Source organism: Rhinatrema bivittatum, chromosome 1 (assembly GCF_901001135.1).
Source record: "Rhinatrema bivittatum chromosome 1, aRhiBiv1.1, whole genome shotgun sequence".
NCBI classification, from domain to species: Eukaryota; Metazoa; Chordata; class Amphibia; order Gymnophiona; family Rhinatrematidae; genus Rhinatrema; species Rhinatrema bivittatum.
This window is the reverse complement of record NC_042615.1, coordinates 375,741,958-375,753,879: the sequence shown is the minus strand read 5'-3', so window position 1 is coordinate 375,753,879 and position 11,922 is coordinate 375,741,958. Positions and strand designations below refer to the sequence as shown.

Genomic DNA, 11,922 nt, shown 5'->3' with positions numbered 1-11,922 from the left:
GGCAGCAAGCACCGGCGGAGCCTCTGCAAGCACTGCTCCGGCATCAGCTTCGCTTTCCCCCCTCCCTCCCTCCAAGCGCTACCCTTAGGGGTTGTTTTTTTTTTCTTCGTTTGTTTTTTTCCACCCCCCCCCCCCCCATTCCCCTCTCTGTTTGCTGTTGGGTTTTCTAACCTCCCCCCTGGCCGTGCCTTGGTTCCTGTCGGCGCTGGTGCGTTTGCTTTCTCTGGATGTGGGCGGCTGATTGAGAATAATTCCCCCTCCCCTCTTCCCCCCCTTATTAAAAGGGGACCAAAAATAAAAAAAAAAAGGAAGAAGCGGGGGAGGGAGAAGGCTTTGGGTCCGTGCGACGGAGAGCCACGGGCGAGCGAGGACACACACACACATGCAGCTCTCCCTCGTAGGCATCTTGCGGGCTGCCGAGCGCTCCGGCCAGGCGGAGGCAGGGAGGCGAGCGAGGAGCCCCGCGCCCCGGGCTCGCTCCGGCGGATTTCTGGCCACTTAACCCTTGGCGGGGCATTTGCCCGCCGCGGAAGGACGAGGGGCGGGGGCAGGAGCCCCCTTTCGCACGCTGTGTGCTTCCGAGGAGTAGAAGACTGCCAAACTGGATACAAATACAGCCCGAAGCCGGAGCTGTGCCTGCTGGACTTTGTTGGGGCTCTAAAACGTTGCTTTTTTTTTTTTTTTTGCTTTTTATTTTTTTTTTCTCCTTCCCGTGTGAGTGTGTGTGCTCGAGAGGAGAGGAGGATCATGCAGTGACTGCAGCAACGTTAAGAGCCGGTGTCTACGGGAGAAATAAATAACCTTGCCGAAGTAGTGACACGGAGGAGCTAATTTTGTCTTTCATTATTTTCTGTTTTGGAAGGGAATACGACGGGGGGGAGGGGGGGAGAGAAAAGGGCTTTGGAGGTGACTATGTAGCAGAAGCAAGAGGAAAAAAAAGGAGAGACACTTGTCGTCCCCCCCTCCCCCTTCTTTCCCACCCCCCCCCCCATCCTTTTTTTTTTTTTCCTTCTTCTTCTCAATGATTTTTGAAATTGTGCGGTCTGACTCCTTGGCTCTGACTGGCTTCGTCCGTCCTCCCCGCTTTGCCTTCGCCATGGCTGGCTTGCAGGCAGCTCCCGGCTGCAGGTTGTTCAGCCACTGACGGGACTCGGCTCAAGACGAGGAGATCACAAAAGGTAAAAAAAAAAAAATCAAATCCCGATCGCAGCCATGCAGCAGGATCGAGCTGCTCTGCGATAGGATGTACAGTAATCTTATTACGGTTGGTTTTATTTCACTGCTTTCCATGGAGTGCGTTTTTCAGATGCCGATGTAGCTTTCTCCCCCTCCCCTCCAAGATTCACTGCATGCCTCTGCCACAGCACTTAGGTACGATCTGTACTGAGAGATGTAGTAGATGCATATCTTATAGCTGCTCGGAGCCGAGAAACGCCGTGTGGCTCCACGGAAAGGCACATTTTTAGATCTGGGATTGCATTGATCGCCTTAATGCTTTCAAATCGGGTGAAAAGCTAAACTCGATCCCCGTTTCAGTGGATGTATTCGTGATTGTGGGATGCTGGGGGGGGCGGGGAGAGATTTGCTCTGTGATTTGGTAGAGTCCCTGGTTTGGGAACAAGTAGCTTAATGAAAGGACTGGGGGGGAGGGGGAGTAAGCAAAACCCAGTTGTCAAAAAAAAAGAAAGAAAAAAAACCCACAAACCATGAAGAAAAGTGGATTCGGCTTTAATCAGAATTGCGTCCGTTCTGCATCTTATTGGCTGCCTCGTGTGTTTGGCTCCGAGACTCTCTCCCCCGGTCCCCAAAACATGCTCATGCGCGCTTATTATCATCCGTTTGTCCCTGTCTTGTTATGCAGGATGGAGGAATATAGTCCTTGCACCTCACCGCCAGCCTTGTGTCACTCTAGAACTGCAGCTGCTCGTCTCACTACAGCAGATATTAAAAGACTGGGGGAGGGAGGAGGGAGAGAAGGTGTTTGCAATAACATATCAAGTCTCTACGGGTTACAGGTAGGTGTAGGCAGATGCTCTCATTTAATGGAAATAATAAACGTTTGTAGGCGACTAAACATGTTTCAAACAGCCATTAAAGCTGCAGTTGGAAACCTGTTTCTTTTTCCCCCCCTCCTCACTCCCTGATCTGGATGGTGTAGCATCCTTGTCTGGTTCTGTATGTGAATGTGTCTGTGCCTTTACATACATACATTGTGTGTGTGTGTGTGTAATATTTATATATACAAACATACACACACATCTGCTTCCCTATCGGGGAGCCAGAAGCCAAGGTGGAGGTGCTGGCTCTGTTTCTCCCCCAGCCCAGTAAAGTGAAAAACTGTACAACCCATCCTTGTTGATATTACAAACACTGCTTCCTTTTTTCTTTCTTTCTTTCTTTTTTTTTTTCTACGGACGTTTGTATGATTTCTGCTGGGAAATTGGCTTGACCTGCTGCTGGAAGGCAATTGTGGGTTTCAGCATGAATGGCTTGGAAGCTCAGGGAACTTGGATGTGAAGCTTCTCTTTTTTTTTTTTTTTCCATATCAGAATGTTGTGGAGCCTTGCTGCAAATCTCTAATGAGGAGATAACAGGCATACCTTCACAGGAGAGGAGCCTCATTTTGCTTTATAAGATGTGTTTTGCGGAAATGCTCGGATAGTATGGATTACTCTGAAGCTTCAGGACAATTTATTTTAGTCTATTTTTTTTTGGGGGGGGGGAGGGGAGCAGAAAACAGGAGAGGGGAGAAGGTGTTGGGTTGTGTGTCCAACTATTGTAAGCCAGAGCTGCAACAGCACATTTTTTCTAATTTTAACACGTGAAGGTTGGAGGTCATTGTGCTACTTTGCCTGCCGTGGTTCAAGCAATCCGTAAACAGAAGGGAAATGGATCACTCTGTATCCCTCTAGCAGTCATAGCTATAGCCAAAACAACTGCTGTCTGTTGTATTTACTTTCCCATTTAGCGTACTCATTATGAAGTATTTGCATTCTTGCACACCCGGTTTGGTACTACAGAGCCAGCTGCTGGGGAAGAGTGAATGGCTCCTAGACAGAAATAAACATATATACAGACAGTCATAGGCTGGATGAAGGAGCTGGACAAGCAGCTTGCTTATCTTTTTCTGCATGAAAGATTTAAAAAAAAACAAAACATATTTTTATGCTAAATGGTAAGGCGCAAAGGAAGTGATGACTTCATGCTGCACCATAGCAGTGAGGATTTAACATGGAATTGTTGTTGGTTGCAAGTCAAATCTATAAAATAAAAAAACAAACAAACTTGAAATGCCAGCTGCTTCCCATCTAGACACTGTGATGGCAGCAGGTTGGTAGCACAGCACGGATCCAGGTTCTGTAAACCGGAGTTGTGAACCCTATTTGTTTGGATCTGATGGTGTTGTCTGGCCCCTGGAATTGGAGTGGGTGGGCTAACTTGGCCAATGCCAGCATTTGTTTCAGAGCCTCCACCACAGTAATTCCCAGCATGTGGGTTTAAATAAACTACAGTTTGCTAAATAAGCATATCTGCCTACACCTTATTGTTTTTCCTTCCTTTTGATTTATGAATGCATTATGCTTTAGATGCAAAGTTGCTTGGATGGATGGATGCCCTTGTTCCTGGGGGGGCAACTACTGCCATCCAACATTTCAGCATATCTTGTATCAATTGAAGGGTTTTGGTTTTTTTAATTTTTTTTTGTTTTAACCAGTGGTTTACATACATAGATTTTATATTGAAAAGATTTGAGTCCCTTTCTTTTTCTTTTTTTTTTGAGGGGGGGGGGTATTAGGGGAAGGAAGAATGAGATGAAATATCCCAAATGAGGAGGTTCTTCAGGAGATTTTATGATTTCAAAGTATGGAGCATAAGCCAATAGGCAGTTCCTGCTGACTTCTAGTAGGTTTTGCTGGGCAATTCATGTTAGATTTGTCTGAGGAGGAAAGAGGGAAAATCATTTGGCAGAGTTGGAAACCAAAACCATTTAAAATGATTGCACTGAACCTCCCCCTATGCAGTACAGCATGTCGAAGTGCGGACGAAGGACTCGTGTAATCCTGATAGGAAAGTGACCCCCTTGTTAGGCATCATCATTTCATACCGGCAATCGAAAGGTATTCACTTAGTTTGCCAAAAATGTAATTTGGGACAAAGTGAGGGAAGCAGGTTATTCAGCGTCTATAATGGAACAGAAATGCACCAGTAGGCTTCCTTTTGTTACATTTTCTTTGAATAGTTGTAGCACTTTGGAAAGATGACACGCCAGAATCTTCCATTTATCTTCCTAGTGAAAGAAGAACAGATAGTGGCAGTGCAGTTCGCCACCTTCCCTTGCCAATGTGAAATTAACCTTGTCCTGTAGGTAGCAGGTAATGCAGTATAGCAAAGTATGAGTGTCACTTTCTTTCCATGACCTATTTAGCCTACAGTAAGGGCTGTCATCAGTGGTAACACCTCATGCCAGTTGTGATGGCGCTCCTAGCGACATGGAACTCCCCGACCCACCCACCCCCCCACCGCCAGCTTGTCGCTGGCCACCTGACATTCATCGGATAACTGCTGTCACTTGCAGCTGACTTGTGCCAACAAGATGCAAGCTGGCAGCCAAGAGCCTCTGCATCCTGATAATCCATCCAATCCTCCTGATCAGTGTTTCTCAGCACCCAGCTAGGTTTAGAGTTAATGCAATCTGTTAACCAACTTTGATAGGCATGACTGGTAAGCTACATACCCACCTGGGCAAAAGTGCCTGCCCCTGCTGCGCTACGGTTACAGAAACCTGTGATAGTTGGAATGTCAGGGCCCAGGGCACAGTATTACACAACTCTGTGCTCACCTTAAGTGCCACTTTTGTATTTTAGATTTGGTGCATAGTTTTCCTTTTGGCTGAAGCAGTGTTGATGAATTTGAGTTAAGCCCACTTGGTCAGAGCTATACATTATCATTAGATTTTCGTGCTGTAAATCTCGGTATAAAATGGCGTTTATGTTGGTTTGCTTATAATTTGAGAATGGCTTCTCCTCTCAGTTCTAAACTTAACAACATTACAGGCAAGTCTTTTTTTTTTTTTTTTAACTTGAGCCTTTTTTTTGGCCCTTGCATTAACTAGGGTTACTTTTGCTTTTGCAATAGGGAACTGGTACTACTCCGTTTTTAAGGACAGCAAATTTGATTACAGCAGTTGATTCTTGCAGACAGTTTGGATGAAGAGAGGGAGCAGGTGACTGTCCCATCCCTCCCAAACCCTAGCGAAGGCTGCATGATGGGCATTTTTCCTGCCCATCTGCATTAATCTCAAGAAGATGCCCAGCCACTCCCCTCCCCCCCCCTGAAAAAAAATAAAAGGTAATCTTAAAAAATGTTTTAGTTTTATGGAATGAATTGCTAGTGTCTGGAGCTTGACAGGAAGGGGAGGCAGGCCATCTGTGTTTCCTTGGGGTAGGGTAGGAAGCAGGCCTCCCCACAGGTCCTGGGGCCTGGACAGGCAAGGGAGACAGGCTGTCCCATGGCCACTAATACTGTATAGTACAAAGGACGTTTGCAAGTTAGTCTCTACATTTGACAGTTTATCCAATTCTTGGAAAAAAGGACCACCCTACTGCCCTGCGGTATCTAAACTTAAATTGTTTTCAATATATTTACCAGCGAGGGTTCACTTATAATCGTCGGCCGACGTGTTTGAGACTTCCCGGTGTCCAAGGATCTTTCATCTAAAAGTTAGTGGGCATTGTGACCGTCATGCTCCTCACCAGCAGAGAATAATTTGGGAGCCCCTGAAGCAGTCACTCCGAAACATGATGATCATGTCGGGCTTGTTTGAATTGGACTTGCTGAAGGGGAAGTATACACTTTTGTAAGCATTTAAAACAATTACAAAAAAAAAACTTTTCTAAAGGAATTCATCACCCTAGGACCGATGATTATAAGCTACCCTTGCTGTTAAGAATATTGAACACAGTTTAAGTTCATATTCCGCAGGGTGGTATGATGGTCCTTTTTTTTTTCCCATGAATTCATAAGCTGTCAAATACCTACAGTACCTGAATGTAAACCGATGTGTGATCTCAGATCGAATCTCGGTATATAAAAAATGTAAAGACCAACTTGCAAACGTCTTTTGTACTTTACTGTTGTCTCCTATGCAGCATTGTTGGACTTTCTGTGGGTCACTAATACTGTGTACCAGGAGGCTTGAAAATGTTTAAACAGGCTGTTACCTGTAGTGGGGAGTATGGGGGGGGGAGGGGTCATCTAAAATGGATGAAGTATGGGTATTTTTGCTAGTTAAAAAAAAAAGGTAAGATAAATAAAAACCACGGAGAGACAGGGTTCCCCATGGCTTCATTAAAACTGCAGGTAGCAATTGCAGCAGAAGTGCAGGTGCAGCCTTCCTTATGTAGGGCTGCCAGCTGACCTAGATGAGCCCTGACAGGGGGATCGATTTCTGGTTCTCTCCCACTGCAGCTATGAACTGGGTTCCAGTCTGAAAGAAGAGAGCATACCTGGGCCAGGACATTGGGGGGGGAGACAGGGCCAAGCTTGCTCCTGTTGGGCCCAGGTGTTTGTTTTAAGCAGAAGCGGTGTCAGCGAGAAGCAGCCACGCTATTAAAATACGAACCCAGAGTCCAATGAAAAATAACAAGCAGCATGGTGCTAATGATGTGTGCAGAAGAGAATAACCTTTTCCTGTAAAAGCTGGATGCAAAATATTTAGGTTAACATGGTAACAGCCTCCACTTCCAAATAGCTTTGTGTTCCATTGAAGGAAGAAAAAAAACAAAACAAACAAGTGCATGATCGGAGCAGTGATAGCAGTACCTGGTGTTTTGCAACAGCTCACCCCACTCCCTAATTGCAAGCTTGGGTGTGTTTTCACGTATGCCACGGGACCAACCCCCCCCCCGAAACATTTAAGCAGAAAGTACACCCCCAATTGCGTATTGTCCACTTCTATTGCTGTTTACAAGTCCTGCAGAGGCAGTGCGCGGTGCCATTCAGCCTAGCTCCAGAAGCTCTGTGTTAGTCTAAGCCTTTGAGAATAGGGGAGGGACTGGACCTAGGTTTTGATGTTCTGCTTGGGTGGGTAACTTGAATACTAAAATACTTTCCATTGACAGCTGACCCTGTAAGCAGCTTTTTTTTTTTTTCAATGGTTCCCTGTTAACTGCCCTCCTCACAATCCTCTTCCCCCTCCCCCTCCCTTTCTTCACCCAAAGCAGTTCTAAAAGCGGCAGGACAAATCCTTAGAGCCATCCTGCTGAATAGAGCTCTGCTGCTGGCAGGAGCTAAAGGGAGTTTCTAGATCATGTTAAATCCTTCCCCCCCCCTTTCCCGAGTTTTCAGCCATATTTGTAGCATTAAGTGTCATTCTGGCTGTTCAAACTGGGGCAGAATTCCTCTCAGTTACTGTGGTGGAGGCTTTTTTTTCTGAAACAAATGCTGTGAAGTAAAGAGACATAATTGGTGTGATCTTCTTTATCCCAGCGCCCTAGTGATGCATATCCTATTGCATCTGGGCTCTTTTATTTATTTATCCAGGTCGGTCTGCCTTGGTAGCATTAGGCTATTGTGCTGCCTGCCAGACGGTTAAAGGCTGTCCCCAGCTGAAAGAATAGTTCATCTAGGCTGAGATGGGGAAAAAGAGAGAGGGGGTTACTAGATAGGTTGTAGTTTTGGGTCTAAAGCTTCAGCAGTCGGTCATTCCATTATTGCTAATGGACTGACAATATTGGCATATATGGTTTGGTTTTTTTTTTGGTTCTACCATTCAATGAAAAAGACATCCTCCTTGAGGAATGAAGTTGTATCTGATCTTCCTGTCTAATCACTTGGAGTGCTGAGATCTGTTCTGTCCTTTCCTGGGTGCTACTTTCATGTTTTAGGAAGTGTCAGCAGGTGCACTGAAGTCTCTCTTTGCTTCGAGGAGAGACTGCCTAGTGTTTAGCAAATGCCCTAATTAGTCGAAATCCCATGTACAGTTGACCTTGCCTTTTGAAACTAACCCTTTCTGAAGACAGAGCACTCCAAATTAGTATGCTGTCGACATGGCATTTTTATTATTTGACATTATTAAGCAAGCTTGTGGTTTTTTTTTTTTTTTTTGACACATTTAATCAAAAGTGTGATCTTATCTTGGCAATATAACCCACTGGGCTGTAGATAGTGCGTTTGGAAATGAAATTTGTTTAGAGCCTTAGTACAGACATTTATTCAAGGAGACCTTTTATTAAATAATAAATGACGGCACAGGAAGCAGTGTAGTGGTTTTTATTCTGTGGGGTGTGAGGTTGTGGAGAGGGTGCAGTGCAGGCATAGTGAAGAGATGAGAAAAATAAATTTAGATGTGTGTGATATAAAAAATATATTTTTCTTGTAAGTTATTCCTAAATAATGAAGCAATTTTGGTTTCATGAAAAGATCTGTTTTGTCATGCTGACTCTTGTACAGAAACCTGTCTTCCCTATCAGCTAGTTCTTAAGTAATGTTATTATAAGCCTCCTTTTCAGAATGCTTCAGGTTTTCACACAAGGCATGGGCTTAACTAACATATAAGGAGACAAGAATTGGCATACTGGGTCAGACCATCGAGCCCAGTATCCTGTTTCCAACAGTGGCCAATCCAGGTCACAAGTACCTGTCAGGATCCCAAACAGAAGAGAGATCCCATGTTGCTAATGTTGAGGGATAAGTAGTAGCTTTCCTCCAAGTCTGTCTGGTTAAGAATAGAAATTGACTTTTCCTCCAGGAACTTGTCCAAACCTTTTTTTTAAACTCAGGTATGCTAACTGCCTTTATCACATCCTTCGGCAATGAATTCCAGAGCTTAATTAAGGGTGTGAGAATGTTTCCGATTTTGTTTTAAATGTGCTACTTGCTAACTTTATAGAATATCCCCTAGTCTTTGCATTTTTTTGAAAGAATAATTAAATAACTGCTTCACATTTACTCATTCTATTCCACTTGTGATTTTATAAACCTCTATTATATTCTTCCTCAGCTATCTCTTTCTTCAAGCTGAACAACCCTAACCTTTTCACCTAGGGGAGCTGTTCCATCCCCTTTACCATTTTAGTTACCCTTCTCTGTACCTTTTCCAGTTCAACTATATCTTTTTGAGATGCGCTGATCAGAATTGCACACAGTACTTTAGATAAGGTCTCACCATGGAGTGAAAAAAAAGGTATTATGACATTTTCTGTTTTTATAGAGAATGTATGGATTGATAAAGAGGGCCTTAAAGTATGCATCAGTTTTCTCCCCAGCTAAAAATGAAAAATAAAGCTGCAGAAGAGGGAGATTACAATTGTAGAAAACACAATCTATTTTTGCCCCACCCCCAAAAAATGCAATCGGCTTCCAAAATAACTTTTGATTAGCAAGGGAAGCTGTCATAATTTACATTTTGTGTGCGGCAACATTACAATAACTTTAGGCATTTCAAAGTGTATCATATCTCAAGGTATTCTCTTTCCTTTTTTGTTTATATGAAGTTATTGTAAAAATATTATGCAACACAAGTACTCAGATAAAGTCTCAATATTGCGACCAATATTAAATTCCACACTTACTACGAAAACCATAAGCCCTAACCCACCAGAAATGGAACTTCCCAACCAGTTTTCCCAACCATGTTTGATAAGAACTTTTAACTGAACTATTATATAATCCTGTTCGTTAATGCCAGCGATTGAGCAGCGTATGTGGTATTGCAGCAGTTAGGAAAAAAGGACAGTCTAGATCAGCCTAGCAACCTTTATCTGTTGTCGGTATCTTTTAACCTTTGTCAGTGTTCACAGAACTACTGCTCTAGCGCTTGTCCATTGTAGTCGCTATGTTTTGCTGATTTACACTGTTTTACTGAGGTACAGCCAAAGTCAGGCTATACAGAAAGGTCATTACAATAGATTATGTGGGAACCATGCATAAAAATGTACTTTTTAAATATGCCATGTATATCATTGCCCTCATGGCATAGCAGTGTGTAGGTTTATTAAACTGCTAATGTAGGGAGATTCACTATAGATTAAACTGAAATGCAGTTCTAAAAAAAAAAACAACCCCCAATATATGTCTCTTAACCTCCTTTTTTAGATGAAATATAGGCAAATATATCTGAATATTCGTAGTGGATATTCTGAAAATCAGGCTTGCCTCTAGCCCTTAAAAACTGGATGTGTGTTTTCTTGGGTTAATGCCACAAATTTTGTGTGCTTATTTATTGTGATTTATCCAACAAGGAGATAGTCTGTGATAGTCTAGCGAAAATAAAATAAAGCAAAAGCCTGCAAAGTAGTTGGATAGAGGTTGTCCCCTTATAAGGCTAAGGAATGCTTAAAAATACAAGTGCTCAGGACTATTAACATCCATCCCTCAGGCAATATACTGCAAATGAAGCTGAAATGTCTTCTGTGGGTGGGAAGTGGTATTTTAGCGTCATTTGCAGTATATTGCCTGAGAAAAGGAACCTTTTGGTGACTTGTGTTTTTGAACTTCTGTTTAGCCTAACAAATGTTTCTGTTTAGCGGTTTCTCCTGGCAACTTATTAATTTTTGAAAATGTGAGCTACAAGTAATTACACATTTCTATTTGGAAGTATAAAAAATTAAAAGGAGGTAGTGAAAACTGAAACTGCCCACAGAGCTGATAATGGAAACCAACTTTAATAAATACACTGAAGAAAATGGTAGGATATCAATAAGTAAAGATTTCAAGAGGTAAATAAAATAGGACCAATGCTGCCCTGCAGATTGCTGACATTTTGTTTGTCTAAGAGCTTTTGTATATTATTCTGTATATTATTCTGGTATGCTATAGGATTCTTTCTGGTTATAAATACTGCTCTCTGTCAGATCTAGCATCGTTCCTTCTTGTTAGAGTGCATCTAACAGAAGAATAGTTGAACTATTAAGCCAGCCTTAATGAAATAATTTGTGAACCTACTTTCAAGGATAGTTCCAGAGACAGACAAACACAATTTGCGGAAACAGTATTTTTGTAGAAGCTTAGGGAAACGCTGAGTGTAAATGGACATTCCACTCATTTAAACTGGAATATATATGCCTACAGTTCAGTAGTCTTCTCTCAAATGTACCTTGCAGGATTAACAACATTGTCAGGCCGATTCAATATAAAGTGCGGGAAATCCGACGCTACATGTTGAGCGCCCGCTCTCCTGGATGCGTGAATCTCTATTTAAATTAGGGCCTGTGCTAATAAGGAGGCGCTAGAGACAATAGCGCCTCCCTAGCACCTCCTTATTAGCGGAAGCGGTGGCTGTCAGCGGGTCCGACAACCGACGCTTAATTTTAATGGTGTCTGTTTTCAAACCCGTTGACAGCCACGAGTTCGAAAAACGGAAGCTGGCAAAATTGAGCATCTGTTTTCGGACCGGCGGACAGATTTTTTTTTTTTTTGGGACCTCTGACTTAATATCTCTATGATACCGCCTGCCCATACATAGCACTTTCCCAGTGCTATGTATGGGCAGGCGGTAATTTCTGAGAGTAAAATGTGCAGCTTGGCCACACATTTTACTTTCAGTATCCCGGGCTACTACCTAATAGGCTCATCAATATGCATTTGCATGTGATGAGCGCTATTAGTTTTCCCGAGTTTGGCTGCGCATTTTCGAGGCACTATTTCCCCTTACAGTATAAGGGGTAATAGACGCGTCAAACGCGTGGCCAAATGGGTGCTAAATGGTGCGCTCAGCTGAGCGCCCTGTACTGAATCGGCCTGTGTGTGTTGTTTAACCAACGAGTTCCCGAATTCCTTGAGGTTACTCCTTGTGCTTTTATGTAAGAAATTTGGTGGAAACATGTTATTACTATAACATGCCACCTTTTCTACTGAATAAAAAAGAATGATTTCCTGGAAATTACTGGTAGTTTTTTTAGATCCGTTTCTCTTGAAAACTAT

The 11,922-nt window shown here is 43.1% G+C and overlaps 1 protein-coding gene across 1 annotated transcript in view; it reads left to right on the top strand.

Annotated features, from left to right (window-relative positions):
- The first annotated feature begins 1,016 nt into the window (after positions 1-1,016).
- The window catches only part of ADGRL3 (adhesion G protein-coupled receptor L3), a 2,126,115-nt gene continuing 2,115,209 nt past the window's right edge, over positions 1,017-11,922 (top strand). Inside the window, exon 1 of the mRNA XM_029600930.1 lies at positions 1,017-1,178. The gene's annotated coding sequence lies outside the window, so the exon portion shown is untranslated. The remainder of the gene's footprint in view (positions 1,179-11,922) is intronic.